At 52.0% G+C, this 18,035-nt stretch overlaps 1 protein-coding gene and 1 long non-coding RNA gene across 2 annotated transcripts in view; one reads left to right on the forward strand and one right to left on the reverse strand.

The window, feature by feature from the left end:
• The window catches only part of wwox (WW domain containing oxidoreductase), a 360,819-nt gene that overhangs the window by 178,641 nt on the left and 164,143 nt on the right, over positions 1-18,035 (forward strand). The window lies entirely within an intron of this gene.
• LOC135573272 (uncharacterized) lies at positions 1,888-13,461 on the reverse strand. The gene is made up of 2 exons (XR_010464637.1): positions 13,273-13,461; positions 1,888-2,180 (listed from the first exon to the last, which is right to left on the reverse strand). It is a non-coding gene; the product is annotated as an uncharacterized LOC135573272 (long non-coding RNA).

The raw sequence follows: 18,035 nt of genomic DNA on the forward strand, positions 1-18,035 counted from the left end.
TCTGGAAGGTAGCTCTTCTGAGAGGATTCGAAGCCACCCGAGCCTCCTGCAGCCACTACCGGTTCCTCATCGTCCCTGGTCTCAAAAACTCTGGACTTTGTCACTGGGCTCCCTCCGTCTGATGGCAACACTGTCATTCTGACGGTAGTCGACCGGTTCTCCAAGGCCACCCATTTCATCCCTCTCCCCAAACGACCTTCTTCCAAGGAGACGGCCCAGCTTATGGTGCAGCACAGCACGTCTTCCGAATCAATGGACTCCCGGTGGACATGGTCTCCGATCGGGGTCCTCAGTTCTCGTCTCAGTTCTGGAAGGCATTCTGCACCCTTATTGGGTCGTCAGCCAGCCTGTCATCCGGATTCCATCCCCAAACTAACGGTCGGAGTGAGCCAACCAAGACCTGGAGACCACGTTAAGGTGCCTGGTCTCAACCAACCCCACTACCTGGAGCCGTCAACTGGTCTGGGTGGAGTATGCCCGGAACACCCTTCCCAGTTTTGCTCCCCTTTCAAGTGCTCCATGGGGTATCAGCCTCCACTCTTCCCTGAACAAGAGCAGGTCAGCGTACCCTCAGCCTAGATGTTTGTCCGCCTACCCCTTTGTGTGTTCTCTTGCCTACCCCTTTGTGTGTTCTCTTGCCTACCCCTTTGTGTGTTCTCTTGCCTACCCCTTTGTGTGTTCTCTTGCCTACCCCTTTGTGTGTTCTCTTGCCTACCCCTTTGTGTGTTCTCTTGCCTACCCCTTTGTGTGTTCTCTTGCCTACCCCTTTGTGTGTTCTCTTGCCTACCCCTTTGTGTGTTCTCTTGCCTACCCCTTTGTGTGTTCTCTTGCCTACCCCTTTGTGTGTTCTCTTGCCTACCCCTTTGTGTGTTCTCTTGCCTACCCCTTTGGATTAATAAACATTTTAAGACTCCAACCATCTGCATCTGGGCCTCGCCTTGTGTCATGATACCAGGGACCAATTGCTGAAATTGAGACAAAGACTCATAAGTTAAATAGCATATGCATGCTTGTGTAATGATATGTGCCCTTTATAATACAGAAGATGTGTGTGTGTGTTGGAGAGTTATCCTGTATTTGTGCCAGGTGATATAGCCAGCAGACAGAGAAGGCCTCTCTGCTATGCACACTGGGAGAAGATCAATAGAGATGAATCAGTAGCCTCCACTATAAACTTCTCCCCTGCTCCTCTCTGTGTCTCTCCCATCTGTCGTCAGGTCCACTTAAACACTGCACCCCACTCTATAAGGCACGCTCTGCTAATGAATAACAGAGGCCCTAGCACTGACTGACCACACATGCACGTAGGGTACTTGTTAGTATCGTGGCAAGGAAAGAAAACATCCCTAATGTTGGAAATAAACATTGTTGTCATCGAGTCACATTTATTTATTTTCCAAGCTATTTGCTCACAAGATTTTTACATCCAGCAGGCGTTTAAAGTGCCAAATCATTTGGTCAGATTTGTGTTTTCATTTTTGCCATGGAAAAAATATTGCGATACTGGCATCGTTCTGGCCCGACCCGCATGCCACATAAACACAGGAAATCAAGGGTCCGGGGAGGAGGAGAGAGATGAAGACACTGTATATCTACTGTATAGTGCAGGTATTGGAAAAACCTTTACACTGTCCCACTGACTCTCCGTTAATGACATCCCATCGTCCCTCTTCATCTCCTTCTCTGTTTCTTACTGTCCTTTTCTCACCCTCTCATTATATTATTGACATGGACTGATCCGTGTAGTGTAGTGCAGTGTAGTGCAGTGTAGTGTAGTGTCAGCAGTATAGTGGTGGTGGTATTGACACAGGTCTGTCCTCTCTGCTCCTCTGGTCTGGTATGTCTGGGCAGGAGCCCCCCTCCTCTCTTACTGTGGCCACGGCTCAATTCAATTTAAAGTGGTTTTATTGGCATGGGAAACATATGTTTACATTGCCAAAGCAAGTGAAATAAACAAACAAAAGTTTCAAAGATAGTGAAATTTCACGTGTAATCTACATCATTTAGCCAGGCAATTGTTACGAACCGGCTCGTAGCCCGTAACAAAGAAGGTTTATTAAATAAAGTAAACTATATAGAAGCAACAATGGTGTAGTCAGGTGTATTTATCCCCGGGATGCACCCACGCCCAGGTGTGTCCCATTTTGCTGACCATCCTCCCGGCTCCACCCACCAACATCCTATTAAGGAAAACAAGAGCAAAGAGAAAGAATTTGTCAGACAGAGTGGGAGGGTCGTCACACTATTCATACGGGGGGAGGTTTGTCTCATATTTAATTGAGGTTAGTATTATAGCCACACTGTGAGCTGTATAGAGTGGTCTCTGAGGGCTAAATGCTTTTAATCCACACACATTTACATAACATTGTGTGTGAGTGGTGGTGTGAAAGGTCAGCAGCCACATGTAGGAGGAAGCCTATTCCTCAGGGCCATCTGGATGGAACTCTCACACCTGACCTCTGACCTCTAATATTACTGATTATATAAACAACAGACAGACAGTGGGATGGAGGATATATGTGGGGATGTACACGTACAGTACCTGTCAAAAGTTTGGATACACCTACTCATTCAAGGGTTTTTCTTTATTTTTACTATTTTCTACATTGTAGAATAATAGTATAGACATCAAAACTATGAAATAACACATAAGGAATCATGTTGTAACCAAAAAAGTGTTAAACAAATCAAAATATATTAAATTTGAGATTCTTCAAATAGCCACCCTTTGCCTGGTACTGTATGTGTTACATTTGTATAGCTTCTCTACATTTCTCTTTATTGATGTGTCTCTATCCTGTCTGTATTACTGATCTGTAGACACTTAAATTGGTGTCGCGCTGTCCATCACCTATCCTACCTACTAACAACTATCTCATCTAGTGGTAAATCACATTGGTTTAATTCTAAACGTTGCATTTTCATGAGGATTATAATCCAATCAAATGTAAGATGCTCTTGTTTTCCAGCATTTGTTTCCCCAGTCTTCTCTGCCTCCCTCCCTCCCACTGTAAATACATGTAGAGCAGGTGATTCTGTACGAGGGACCCCCATGGGGCCTGGCCACTCTCTGTCTTATTCATTATATTACTGTTGCCTGTTGGGCGCAATCATGTGTGCAATGCGTCTAGTGCTGTCTGGCTCCCACCTGGGCCATTAGATTAGGCTGATGTATTCACGCATTGATTAGTCATTACACTTAGACATCATTAGCCAATCAACTACCTGGGATTTGCTCTACTTGACCTCTGATCTCCTAGCTCTAGAACAAACACACACACACACACACACACACACACACACACACACCACATTGTTCTGCACATGTACTGTACAGTACAGTTTGGGTTCACTGTGATACGGTGATACGATATTAATATGATTTCCCCCCATACTTTTCTCAATCACATGCATCAAAGAACTATTGAACATAATTGTCAAGTCTAGCTGAGCTGAATCGTGGGCTGGGGCTGAGACTTGGGCATGGACCTAGGCTGGGGTTGGTTCGACAAAGATCTGCTGATAAACAGTAGGTATGTTTTTAGTCCAGGCCAGACTTTACTGTTTAACATGGAGAATAGTCTATCTGTCTCATTGGTCTGTCTGGCCAGCCAATGTCAGGGCTATCACCTTGAGAGCTGCGCTGGAAAAATAATAAGCCCCTTTCTTCCTCTCCTCCTTCTCCCCTCTCTCTCCTCCCTCCTGCTCCATCTCCCCTTCTCCCTCTCCTTCACCCCCTCCTTCCCGCTCCATCACCCCTCGCTCCCCTCCTTTACCCCCTCCTTCCCGCTCCATCACCCCTCTCTCCCTCTCCTTTACCCCCTCCTTCCCGCTCCATCACCCCTCTCTCCCTCTCCTTTATCCCCCTGTCTCCCCCTCCCTCCTGCTCCATCTCTCCTTTCTCCCTCTCCTTCCTCCCCTCTCCTTCCCTACCCACTCCATCTCCCCTCTCTCCCTCTCCTCCTTACCCCCTGTCCCCCCCCCTCCTGCTCCATCTCCCTCTCTCCCCCTCCTTTACCCCCTCTCTCTCCCTCTCCTTCCTACTCCATCTCCCCCCTCCTTCCCTCTCCATCACCCCTCTCTCCCCCTCCTTTACCCCCCCTCTCTCCCGCCCCCCTCCTTCCCGCTCCATCTCCCCTCTCTCCCTCTCATTTATCCCCTGTCCCCCCTGCTCCATCTCCCCTTTCTCCCTTTCTCCTCTCCTTCCTACCCACTCCATCTCCCCCTTTCTCCCTCTCCTTCCTCCCTTTCTCCCCTCCTTCCTACCCCTCCATCTCCCCTTTCTCCCTCTCCTTCCTACCCTCTCCATCTCCCCTCTCTCCCTCTCCTTTATCCCCCTGTCCCCCCCCTGCTCCATCTCCCCTTTCTCCCTCTCCTTCCTCCCCTCTCCTTCCTACCCACTCCATCTCCCCTTTCTCCCTCTCCTTCCTCCCCTCTCCTTCCTACCCACTCCATCTCCCCTTTCTCCCTCTCCTTCCTCCCCTCTCCTTCCTACCCACTCCATCTCCCTCTCTCCCTCTCCTTCCTCCCCTCTCCTTCCTACCCACTCCATCTCCCCTTTCTCCCTCTCCTTCCTCCCCTCTCCTTCCTACCCACTCCATCTCCCCTTTCTCCCTCTCCTTCCTCCCCTCTCCTTCCTACCCACTCCATCTCCCTCCCTCTCTCCCTCTCCTTCCTCCCCTCTCCTTCCTACCCACTCCATCTCCCCTTTCTCCCTCCTTCCTCCCCTCTCCTTTCCTACCCACTCCATCTCCCCTTTCTCCCTCTCCTTCCTACCCTCTCCATCTCCCCTCTCTCCCTCTCCTTTATCCCCCTGTCTCCCCCTGCTCCATCTCCCCTTTCTCCCTCTCCTTCCTCCCCTCTCCTTCCTACCCACTTCATCTCCCCTTTCTCCCTCTCCTTCCTACCCACTCCATCTCCCCTTTCTCCCTCTCCTTCCTCCCCTCTCCTTCCTACCCACTCCATCTCCCCTCTCTCCCTCTCCTTCCTCCCCTCTCCTTCCTACCCACTCCATCTCCCCTCTCTCCCTCTCCTTCCTCCCCTCTCCTTTCTACCCACTCCATCTCCCCTTTCTCCCTCTCCTTCCTCCCTCTCCTTCCTACCCACTCCATCTCCCCTTTCTCCCTCTCCTTCCTACCCTCTCCATCTCCCTCTCTCCCTCTCCTTTATCCCCCTGTCTCCCCCTGCTCCATCTCCCCTTTCTCCCTCTCCTTCCTCCCCTCTCCTTCCTACCCACTCCATCTCCCCTTTCTCCCTCTCCTTCCCCCTCTCCTTCCTACCCACTCCATCTCCCCTTTCTCCCTCTCCTTCCTACCCTCTCCATCTCCCCTTTCTCCCTCTCCTTCCTACCCTCTCCTTCCTACCCACTCCATCTCCCCTTTCTCCCTCTCCTTCCTCCCCTCTCCTTCCTACCCACTCCATCTCCCCTTTCTCCCGCTCCTTCCTCCCTCTCCTTCCTACCCACTCCATCTCCCCTTTCTCCCTCTCCTTCCTACCCTCTCCATCTCCCCTTTCTCCCTCTCCTTCCCCCTCTCCTTCCTACCCACTCCATCTCCCCTTTCTCCCTCTCCTTCCTACCCTCTCCATCTCCCCTTTCTCCCTCTCCTTCATACCCTCTCCTTCCTACCCACTCCATCTCCCCTTTCTCCCTCTCCTTCCTACCCTCTCCATCTCCCCTCTCTCCTCTCCTTTATCCCCCTGTCTCCCCCCTGCTCCATCTCCCCTTTCTCCCTCTCCTTCCTCCCCTCTCCTTCCTACCCACTCCATCTCCCCTTTCTCCCTCTCCTTCCTACCCTCTCCATCTCCCCTTTCTCCCTCTCCTTCCTACCCACTCCATCTCCCCTTTCTCCCTCTCCTTCCTCCCCTCTCCTTCCTACCCACTCCATCTCCCCTTTCTCCCTCTCCTTCCTCCCCTCTCCCTTCCTACCCACTCCATCTCCCCTTTCTCCCTCTCCTTCCCCCTCTCCTTCCTACCCACTCCATCTCCCCTTTCTCCCTCTCCTTCCTACCCTCTCCATCTCCCCCTTTCTCCCTCTCCTTCATACCCTCTCCTTCCTACCCACTCCATCTCCCCTTTCTCCCTCTCCTTCCTACCCTCTCCATCTCCCCTTTCTCCCTCTCCTTCCTACCCTCTCCTTCCTACCCACTCCTTCTCCCCTTTCTCCCTCTCCTTCCTCCCCTCTCCTTACTACCCACTCCATCTCCCCTCTCTCCCTTTCCTTCCTCCCCTCTCCTTCCTACCCACTCCATCTCCCTTTCTCCCTCTCCTTTATCCCCTCTCCTTTCTACCCACTCCATCTCCCCTCTCTCCCTCTCCTTCCTCCCCTCTCCTTTCTCCCTCTCCTTCCTCCCCTCTCCTTCCTACCCATTCCATCTCCCTTTCTCCCTCTCCTTCCTCCCCTCTCCTTCCTACCCACCCATCTCCCCTCTCTCCCTCTCCTTCCTCCCCTCTCCTTCCTACCCACTCCATCTCCCCTCTCTCCCTCTCCTTCCTCCCTTCTCCTTTCTACCCACTCCATCTCCCTCTCTCCCTTTCCTTCCTCCCCTCTCCTTCCTACCCACTCCATCTCCCCTCTCTCCCTCTCCTTCCTCCCCTCTCCTTTCTCCCTCTTCTTCCTCCCCTCTCCTTCCTACCCATTCCATCTCCCCTCTCTCCCTCTCCTTCCTCACCTCTCCTTCCTACCCACTCCATCTCCCCCTGTCTCCCCCTCCCTCCTGCTCCATCTCCCCTCTCTCCCTCTCCTTTATCCCCCTCTCCTTCCTACCCACTCCATCTCCCCTTTCTCCCTCTCCTTCCTCCCCTCTCCTTCCTACCCACTCCATCTCCCCTTTCTCCCTCTCCTTCCTCCCCTCTCCTTCCTACCCACTCCATCTCCTCTTTCTCCCTCTCCTTCCTCCCCTCTCCTTCCTACCCACTCCATCTCCCCTCTCTCCCTCTCCTTCCTCCCCTCTCCTTCCTACCCACTCCATCTCCCTTTCTCCCTCTCCTTCCTCCCCTCTCCTTCCTACCCACTCCATCTCCCCTCTCTCCCCCTCCTTCCTCCCCTCTCCTTCCTACCCATTCCATCTCCCCTCTCTCCCTCTCCTTCCTCCCCTCTCCTTTCTCCCTCTCCTTCCTCCCTCTCCTTCCTACCCATTCCATCTCCCCTCTCTCCCTCTCCTTCCTCCCCTCTCCTTCCTACCCACTCCATCTCCCCTCTCTCCCTCTCCTTTATCCCCTGTCTCCCCCTCCCTCCTTCTCCATCTCCCCTTTCTCCCTCTCCTTCCTCCCCTCTCCTTCCTACCCATTCCATCTCCCCTCTCTCCCTCTCCTTTATCCCCCTGTCTCCCCCTCCCTCCTGCTCCATCTCCCCTTTCTCCCTCTCCTTCCTCCCCTCTCCTTCCTACCCACTCCATCTCCCCTCTCTCCCTCTCCTTTATCCCCTGTCTCCCCCCTCCCTCCTGCTCCATCTCAACTTTCTCACTCTCCTTCCTCCCCTCTCCTTCCTACCCATTCCATCTCCCCTCTCTCCCTCTCCTTTATCCCCCTGTCTCCCCCCTCCCTCCTGCTCCATCTCCCCTTCTCCCTCTCCTTCCTCCCCTCTCCTTCCTACCCACTCCATCTCCCCTCTCTCCCTCTCCTTTATCCCCCTGTCTCCCCCCCTCCCTCCTGCTCCATCTCCCCTTTCTCCCTCTCCTTCCTCCCCTCTCCTTTCTACCCACTCCATCACCCCTCTCTCCCTCTCCTTTACCCCCTGTCTCCCCCCTCCCTCCTGCTCCATCTCCCCTTTCTCCCTCTCCTTCCTCCCTCTCCTTCCTACCCACTCCATCTCCCCTCTCTCCCTCTCCTTTACCCCCTGTCTCCCCCTCCCTCCTGCTCCATCTCCCCTTTCTCCCTCTCCTTCCTCCCCTCTCCTTCCTACCCACTCCATCTCCCATCTCTCCCTCTCCTTCCTCCCCTCTCCTTTCTCCCTTTCCTTCCTCCCCTCTCCTTCCTACCCATTTCATCTCCCCTCTCTCCCTCTCCTTTATCCCCCTGTCTCCCCCTCCCTCCTGCTCCATCTCCCCTTTCTCCCTCTCCTTCCTCCCCTCTCCTTCCTACCCACTCCATCTCCCTCTCTCCCTCTCCTTTACCCCCTGTCTCCCCCTCCCTCCTGCTCCATCTCCCCTTTCTCCCTCTCCTTCCTCCCCTCTCCTTCCTACCCACTCCATCTCCCCTTTCTCCCTCTCCTTCCTCCCCTCTCCTTCCTACCCACTCCATCTCCCCTCTCTCCCTCTCCTTTATCCCCCTGTCTCCCCCCTCCCTCCTGCTCCATCTCCCCTTTCTCCCTCTCCTTCCTCCCTCTCCTTCCTACCCACTCCATCTCCCCTCTTTCCCTCTCCTTTATCCCCCTGTCTCCCCCTCCCTCCTGCTCCATCTCCCCTTTCTCCCTCTCCTTCCTCCCCTCTCCTTCCTACCCATTCCATCTCCCTCTCTCCCTCTCCTTTATCCCCCTGTCTCCCCCTCCCTCCTGCTCCATCTCCCTTTCTCCTCTCCTTCCTCCCCTCTCCTTCCTACCCACTCCATCTCCCCTCTCTCCCTCTCCTTTACCCCCTGTCTCCCCCTCCCTCCTGCTCCATCTCCCCTTTCTCCCTCTCCTTCCTCCCCTCTCCTTCCTACCCACTCCATCTCCCCTTTCTCCCTCTCCTTCCTCCCCTCTCTCCTTCCTACCCACTCCATCTCCCCTCTCTCCCTCTCCTTCCTCCCCTCTCCTTCCTACCCATTCCATCTCCCCTCTCTCCCTCTCCTTTATCCCCCTGTCTCCCCCCTCCCTCCTGCTCCATCTCCCCTTTCTCCCTCTCCTTCCTCCCCTCTCCTTCCTACCCACTCCATCTCCCCTTTCTCCCTCTCCTTCCTCCCCTCTCCTTCCTACCCACTCCATCTCCCCTCTCTCCCTCTCCTTCCTCCCTCTCCTTTCTCCCTCTCCTTTCTCCCTCTCCTTCCTCCCCTCTCCTTCCTACCCACTCCATCTCCCCTCTCTCCCTCTCCTTTATCCCCCTGTCTCCCCCTCCCTCCTGCTCCATCTCCCCTTTCTCCCTCTCCTTCCTCCCCTCTCCTTCCTACCCATTCCATCTCCCTCTCTCCCTCTCCTTTATCCCCCTGTCTCCCCCTCCCCTCCTGCTCCATCTCCCCTTTCTCCCTCTCCTTCCTCCCCTCTCCTTCCTACCCACTCCATCTCCCCTCTCTCCTCTCCTTTATCCCCCTGTCTCCCCCTCCCTCCTGCTCCCATCTCCCCTTTCTCCCTCTCCTTCCTCCCCCTCCTTCCTACCCACTCCATCTCCCCTCTCTCCCTCTCCTTTTACCCCCTGTCTCCCCCTCCCTCCTGCTCCATCTCCCCCTTCTCCCTCTCCTTCCTCCCCTCTCCTTCCTCCCCTCTCTCCCTCTCCTTCCTCCCCACTCCTTCCTACCCATTCCATCTCCCCTTTCTCCCTCTCCTTCCTCCCCATTCCATATCCCCTCTCTCCCTCTCCTTTATCCCCCTGTACCCATCTCCTCGGTTTTCTGCTCACTCAAACCATATTGAGCCAGTGTGTGAGGGATACTGTTTTAGGTACAGAGGCCATTGATGTGTGTGGTACATAGTTTGGATGGATCTGTGTGTGTGGATCTGAGTGAATGGTATAAGATGTTTCTATTGAATATGAGCTGGCTACTCTGTGTCTGTGCATAACATTTGTATTGGAGAGGAAACTAATGATTTGATAATGCCATTGACGTTTCTGCTGTTGTTATTTTGAAGCATCGTGTGGGTGTTTTACTCTGCAGGAGCAAGAGGTCCCAGTTGCACTTAACGAACAATAAGTCCATGCAAACAGCTTATCGGAAAAGAGAGAGAAAGAGATCGATGTAGTCTTGGTTATTTAGACCTATTATTTTCTGGCAGATTTGTTTCTCTCTCTCTATATTCATCTTATGAGAGTCGTTACTGATGCATTGCTAACATTGTGATGAAGATATATTTGAATATATCGAACCGGTGTTGTTTAGGTCCTCTTTGACCACATGGGACTGCAGTTTAGATGCAGGACTGTAAACAGTGTGCTTCTGTTCATTCCAGCACACTTTTTGGTACTATAATAACATTAACACAAAGACTCATTCAGAATCAAATAACTAGTTTTCCTACAATGAGGCCTCCCTCTCTGTGGCCACTCAGGGCAGATCAAAGAGATCTGAGATGGAGGGTTTCTGAATGGAGTCAATGTGTTTAATTAAAACAGAGGAGGAGAGGGGAGAGATGTTCTGTGACGAGGACTCTGGATGGGGCGTATACTGTACATGTGGAAGGAGGATACCTAGTACGTTGCTTAACTTAATGCGTTCAACCAAAATGTGTCTTCCGCATTTAACCCAACCCCTCTGAATCAGAGAGGTGCAGGAGGCTGCCTTCATCCATGTCCACATCATAAGTGCCCAGGGAGCAGTTGTTGTTGGGGGTGAACTGCCTTCTACCTTGCCTTCTACCTTGCCGGTTTGTAGATTCGAACCAACGACCTTTCGGTTACTGGCCCAACGCTCTGTTGTGTGGTTATTACGCATGGTTTTACTCAACAGAGTTAAAGAGATGGGGAGGGGGAACGGGGGGAGAAAGGAGTGTGATTATCTGACCTTTGTTGCAGAGAAGAATGACTGAATGCCATTTGGGTCAGTGCTCTTTATGAAACTACTCTCTCCCCCATCTCTCTCTCTCTCTCTTTCTCTCTCTCTCTCTCTCCCCCCATCCCTCTTTCTCTCCCTACCTCTTTAATTGTGTAGCAGTAAAGTAGTGTAGGGTCAGTGGTTTTTCAAGGTGATGCCCCATGTGTGTCTCTGTCTAATGGCCTACCAGACACACGGGGAGACACTAGGCTGCCCCTGCACTCCCCACACAAAAACCTATCCCCTTACCCCTACTCTCTTCTGTACCCCCATGTTCCCCTCTCCTACCCCTATGTCCCCCTTCTTCTCCCTGTCCCTGTGCCAGGCTGTACAGCCAGAGGGCATACTGAGGGTGAGTCAGAGACACCACAGCTCTGCCAACAGAACCAGCAGGGAGAGAGCAGAGAGAGAGAGAGAACAGAGAGAGAGAGAGAGAGAGAGAGAGAGAGCAGAGAGAGAGAGAGAGCAGAGAGGTGGAGAGAGCAGAGAGGTGGAGAGAGCAGAGAGGTGGAGAGATGGAGAGATGGAGAGAGGTGAAGAGAGCAGAGAGATGCAGAGAGGTGGAGAGAGCAGAGAGAGAGAGAGAGCAGTGAGGTGGAGAGAGCAGAGAGATGGAGAGAACAGAGGTGGAGAGAGCAGAGAGATGGAGAGAGCAGAGAGGTGGAGAGAGCAGAGAGGTGGAGAGAGCAGAGAGGTGGAGAGAGCAGAGCGATGGAGAGCGGTGGAGAGAGCAGTGATGTGGAGAGAGCAGTGATGTGGAGAGAGCAGTGGGGTGGAGAGAGCAGAGAGGTGGAGAGAGCAGAGAGATGGAGAGAGCAGAGAGGTGCAGAGAGGTGGAGAGAGCAGAGAGAGAGAGCAGAGAGGTGGAGAGAGCAGCGAGAGAGCAGAGAGGTGGAGAGAGCAGAGAGAGCAGAGAGGTGGAGAGAGCAGAGAGAGAGCAGAGAGGTGGAGAGAGCAGAGAGGTGGAGAGAGCAGAGAGGTGGAGAGAGTAGAGAGGTGGAGAGAGTGGAGAGGTGGAGAGAGCAGAGAGAGAGAGAGCAGAGACGTGGAGAGAGCAGAGAGGTGGAGAGAGCAGAGAGGTGGAGAGAGCAGAGAGGTGGAGAGAGCAGAGAGGTGGAGAGAGCAGAGAGGTGGAGAGAACAGAGAGGTGGAGAGAGTAGAGAGGTGGAGAGAGCAGAGAGAGAGAGAGCAGAGAGGTGGAGAGAGCAGAGAGGTGGAGAGCAGAGAGGTGGAGAGCAGAGAGGTGGAGATAGTGAGTGAGTGAGTGAGTGAGTGAGTGAGTGAGTGAGTGAGTGAGTGAGTGAGTGAGTGAGTGAGTGAGTGAGTGAGTGAGTGAGTGAGTGAGTGAGAGACTGGAATCCAAACAAATCTGTTCAGGTCAAGTGTTTGAGCGTCAAGTGTTTCAGCGCCAGTCATCGTCGTGGAAGCAGTCTGATGAGATGACAGTACTGTTTGATACCAGTAGGGGCATTAGAGTAGAGAGAGAGAGAGAGAGAGAGAGAGAGAGAGAGAGAGAGAGAGAGAGAGAGAGAGAGAGAGAGAGAGAGAGAGAGAGAGAGAGAGAGAGAGAGAGAGAGAGAGAGAGAGAGAGAGAGAGAGAGAGAGAGAGAGAGAGAGAGAGAGAGAGAGAGAGAGAGAGAGAGAGAGAGAGAGAGAGAGAGAGAGAGAGAGAGAGAGAGAGAGAGAGAGAGAGAGACTTTTGACTTTTGGTCTTTCTTTATTGAAACATTCTCAATTCATTTAAAACTCACCCCCCCACTCCTAAAATAAAAAAATAAAAATATATCCTGTACAAATCACCATACACAAAAAACCTCTCCTACAACCGTATATCCAAAACATCTTCCCCAGCAATACAGACAGCCCCCCCAACACACCATATCTCCTCAAACATCTCCACACATTTGATCATTTTATAGAACTCAAACTCAACCCTAAGGCGCGCAGAGACCATCCCATTAAACAGTAGTAAAGGGTCTGTTATCCCCCACCTTTGACCCTGTTCCTCCTTGTTAGCCAAATAGCTAACTTTGCCTGAGCAAACAGAAAATTCAACAAAACACATTTTTCTTTCTCCTTACTCGAATACCTGTATCCCATTATAAACATCCCAACAGCAAAAACCACCCCAACCTGTCACACAGACATTCCAACAGAGACATTAATGGCATTAACCTGGTGCACACAGAAAACACATGAATTACAGTTTCTTTCATTTGACAGAAAGGACACCCCTGCCCAATTCCCGGATCAACCCGTGCCAACCAGCTGTTAGTGGCCAGGGCTCCATGAAGAACCCTCCACTGGAGGTCCCCTGACCTCTTTGGTACTGGGGGTTTGTAGAGCGCCCTCCATCTAAAACCCACCATACTCTCCGCCCCACATACCCCCTGCCACTGATGTGCCTTCACTCCTGTTAGGCTTCTAATGCTCCTAACCTTAACACAGAGGTTGTAGAGGGCTTTACCTCCCACCCCCTCAAACTCCCCAGGCTCGGAGTGTTAAAATCTAACAAGTCCTCCAGACCCCCTTGCCAGTCTCCAGTCTCTGCCGTCACCTGCAGTGGCGGGAACATTGTGGCCCCTCTCCCTTTGGCCTCTCAAACACCCCCTTACCGGCTCAGACAGTGCCTCCTGGACCTCCTCCAGGAATCTCTCCAGCAGCCTAAGAGACGTTATTCCTGTTTGTTGCGCCAAGACCTCCGGGGTTTTCCACCCCTCCTCTCCCAGCAGTCTCAGGTCACCCAGCCTTTGTAAACCCCCTGCCATCAGTTGCCTCTGCAGGTTGGCCGACTGAACCGATCTCAAAGGATGGCTGGGTTGTGGAAGATAGGCTCCTCCCACACCCACTGCCCAGGCTCCACACCCCTTCTCGTGTGGGTCTTAGCAGCTGCCAGGCCCTCAGCACCGCAGAGTAAAACTCTGAGAGACCTGCTGTACTCAGCCTCTCCAGCTTCATGAGGAACAGCTGCCGGTCCAACCCTAATCCGCCAGCTCTCCTCAGCAGCGCGCATGCTGGTTCCCTCCAGCCAACATCAGTGTGGTACAGCAGTCTCTGCACCGCCTTTAGTCGGAAAGCAGCCATCCTGCTCTCCAGTTCCACCAGGCCCTGTCCTCCTTCGTACGGTCATGTACAAAACTGCTGCCTTCAGCCAGTGATGTCCCGACCAAAAGAAGTCCACCAGCTTGCGTTGCAGGTCTGCAAGCAGACCGGCGGGGGTTGAGGACAGCCAGTTTATGCCACAAGGAAGATGCCACCAGGTTGTTGATTATCAGCACCCTCCCTCTATATGACACTTGGGACAGGAGCCACCTCCACCTGGCCAGTCTTGACACCACTGCCTGTGACAGCCCCTCCCAGTTCTTGCTGACCCACCTCTCCGAGCCCAGGTACACCCCCAACACTTTAAGCCCTTCACAACCCCACTGCAAACCCCCTGGAAGCAGAGGAGGAGCCCTATCCCCCCATGCCCCACATAACAGAGCTTTGCTCTTTCCCAGTTTACCTTAGCTGATGAAGCTCCCTCGTACACCTTCAGACTGGTCTCTAGTTCCTGCATATCTTGCTCATCCCTGACCATCACAGAAACATCATCTGCATATGCTGAGACTGCTATTCCTGTCACCACATCCATGCCTGTCCAGCACACTCCCCGCAGCCTCCTGCGTAGCAGTCCTAAAAAAGGCTCAATGGCTAGTGTGTACAGCTGCCCAGATAGAGGGCATCCTTGTCTAATCCCCGTCTCACCCAGACTGGCCTACTGAGCCCCCTCCCACCTTAACCATACATGACGCCCCAGCATACAACAGCTTCACACAGGTCACAAAACTCTTCCCAAACCCAAACACAGACATCACATTAAACAGATACTCATGATCCACTCTATCAAAAGCCTTCTCTTGATCTAAAGAGACCAGTCCAAAGTTCACATTAGAACCTCTCGACAAGTCCAACATGTCCCTAATCAAGAACAAGTTGTCCGTGATTGAGCGTCCCGGTACACAATATGTCTGGTCCTTGTGTATTATAGAGTCCAGATGGGACTTCAGTCTGTTAGAGAGGACCTTGGCAAAAATCTTGTAGTCCGCACAGAGTAATGCCACAGGCCTCCAGTTCTTAAGTTCACACAAGTCCCCTTTTTGGGCAGGAGAGTCAGAGCCGCCCGACGGCAGCTCATCGGCAACTCTCCTACCCCGACGCATTCACGCAACACGCAAAAGAAATCCTGTCCAATTGTTCCCAGAATTTTTTGTAAAATTCCACTGGAAGTCCATCGACCCCGGGTGCACGACCGGGGGACATCTGGGTTACTGCCTCTGCCAGTTCATGTGACAACAGAGGAATGTCCATTTCATCCCTCTGTGCCCGAGAGAGCTTAGGGAGTCCTTCGAACAAGACCTGAGCACACATAGGATCACACATTTCTGCCCTATACAATTCAGTATAAAACTCCACAGTCCGCTCCCGCATCTCCCCCACCACAGAGGTCACCCTCCCATCAGACAGCCGTAGACAATGCATACCCTTGGCATCACTGCTCTGTCTTTCCAAACCAAAGAAGAAGGAGCTGGGAGCATCCATCTCCTTGAGCATGGAGAACCTAGCTCTTACAAGTGCTCCCTTTGCTTTAACCTGGAAAAAACTGCCCAGGTCCCTACGTACTCGGCTAAGTTAGCCTGGAGGCCTACATTGCCTTGCCCCACCATCTCTACCTCCATCTCACTAATACACCGCTCTAGTTCCCCCAATACTCTCCTAGCCTCTGAGGATGAGAGAGCTGTGTACTGTTGACAGAAAAGCCGAATTTGCACTTTCCCCACATCCCACCATTGACTCAGAGACTCATACTCCTCTCTTCGCTGCCCCCATCTTTCCCAAAAAGTCTGGAAACCTGAGCAAAAGGTGGCATCTTGTAAGAGCTTTACATTGAACTTCCAATAAGATGCCTGCCGGGGCCCTGGTGAAATAGACAGCCGAGCCATGGTTATGTGGTGATCCGAAACCCCACTGGGAGAATGGTAGCACCCAGCAGCCTATTGCTCTGATTCCTGGACATGTAAAAACGATCAAGTCGAGCTGCACTCACCCTAGCCCCAAAACCTTCACCCACGTATACTGTCTTGTGTTTGGATGTTTAGTTCTCCAAACATCCACTAGGTCAAACTGATTAAAGATGTCCCTTAACACTCCCACTGACACTGAATGAGGCTCTTCCCCATTTCTGTCTTTTGTAAAATCCATTGTACAGTTCCAGTCACCTCCGATCACCAGCGTCTCCCAAATAGAACCCCTCTTTCTCTCCCTGTGTTAGGCGCATACACATTTATAAAGACAAAAACCATGTTGTTAATTTCTGCTTTAACAACAAGCAACCTACCCCTACACACCTCCTTTGAGGAGCAAATTTTTACAGCCAGACCCGGTGCAAAAAGGACTGCCACCCCTGCACTAAGATTTGTCCCATGGCTCAACACACTTGCCCCTTTCCACCAGAGCCCCCAATCAACTTCATTCACCACATCACTATGAGTCTCCTGCAGAAACAACACCTGTACTTTTTTTGTTTTACATATTCACCCAACACACTCCTCTTTCCCGCATCTCTGGCGCCATTTATATTGAGCGAGCCTACCCGAAGAGTCTCCATAAGAAGTGGGAGAAAAGCCAGCAGAGAAATAGACCAATAGCAAAGCTCAAAAAGCCCCAGTGTCAGTAAGAAATTAAACATTTAAACAGTGTCTGAAGGTAAACCTTACGCACTATTGTGACCCACTTCCTCAACCTAAACCGTTTCCTGGGTGAGAGGGCACCATGCCCTCATTTCTCATAGCATGTTGTACTGATCTTACAAACTTTCTAGGATCAGGAAAAAAGTCTCAAGATTAACTTTTTTCCCCTTAGTCTCATTCAGGAACCTTGTCAGTTCTCTCAACGTGTACTTAGACCCCTCTGGTTGACTGGCTGTCAGCTCCGGGCCAATTGAAGAGGAGTCTGAAAAAATAACTCCTCATCCTCTTCCTCAGACTCACTTTCCTCCTCTTCTCTATCTCCCACCCTGACCACCTGCCCTTTCTCTCTGTTTAGGGCCTCACCCACAGCAACAGGCAACATTTCCATGGTACCTTTATCCACATCCTTTTTTCCTTTTCCTCTTGACACCCTCCTCCTCCCCCTAATCTCTTACACTTCCCCACTATACTCTCCTCATCCACTAGAATAACCTGACTAGACGCAGTATCATCTGCACCACCCTCTATAGCATGACTAGGGCCAGCCTCAGCTACACCACCCTCCATAGCATGACTAGGGCCAGCCTCAGCTACACCACCCTCCATAGCATGACTAGGCCCAGCATCATCTGCACCACCCTCCATAGCATGTCTAGGCCCAGCCTCAGCTACCCCACCATCTCTAGCCTGACTAGACCCAGCCTCTGCTTCTCCACCATCTCTAGCCTGACTAGCCCCAGCCTCATCTACACCACCATCTCTAGACTGACTAGGCCCAGCCTCTGCTGTCTGCATCTCCTTACCCCCTGCATTTTGACCTCGATTTCCCCCACTTGCACCCTCACTCCGTCTATGGCCTTTATGTGGGCACGCAAAGCTCTTGTGCCCCAAATCCCCACATTCAAAACACCGTAGACTATCTGTGCTGGCAAAACCTGCATAGAGCCCCTCCCCATGCCTCACTTTGAAATGCACATTTAGCTGTTGCTCATTATTGTTCAGAAACATAAACACTTGCCGCCTGAACGAAACAACGTGCTTAACGGCATCTGCCTGAAAACCTGCTGACAGTACACGGAAACCGCTAGCAAACTTACCAAAAGCGACTCAGCTCTTTCCTAATTTGATCGTCCGTAATAAACGGAGGCAAATTTGCCACTACAACTCTTGTTGAAGGGGTAGAGAGAGTGAAATTGACACCAACACATCTCTTACAAATATTCCGCTAGCAATTAGCCTACCGACCAAATTTGCCCTTTTCATGAACACAACCACAGCTTTGTTCATTCTAGAAGCAGAATGTATAAACTCAGCTCCTACCTGTTCACCGACCACAGCAGAACCTCCTCCACCTTAACTCCGTTCTCAGGAACACACCTGAATCCATGCTGTATCGACAGCGTCTCGTCCAGCTAGGCTGAGAAGCCATTGCGCACACTACACCTTCCACCCCCGGAAAGTTACTCTGTCCTCTTCCACCCTAACTTTGAAAAAAAAACTTTGGATACCGCTAAAAACAAATATTGCATTAACCCTCCACCATAGAAAATAACATGTAAAGAAAAGAATCAAGAAAGTTAGTTAGGATAGAGCTTTCCACACCAAACACTCAAACTCCAAAAACACCCAGCATGCACCGAGAGAGAGAG

Source organism: Oncorhynchus nerka, linkage group LG9a, assembly GCF_034236695.1.
Source record: "Oncorhynchus nerka isolate Pitt River linkage group LG9a, Oner_Uvic_2.0, whole genome shotgun sequence".
Classification (NCBI taxonomy): domain Eukaryota; kingdom Metazoa; phylum Chordata; class Actinopteri; order Salmoniformes; family Salmonidae; genus Oncorhynchus; species Oncorhynchus nerka.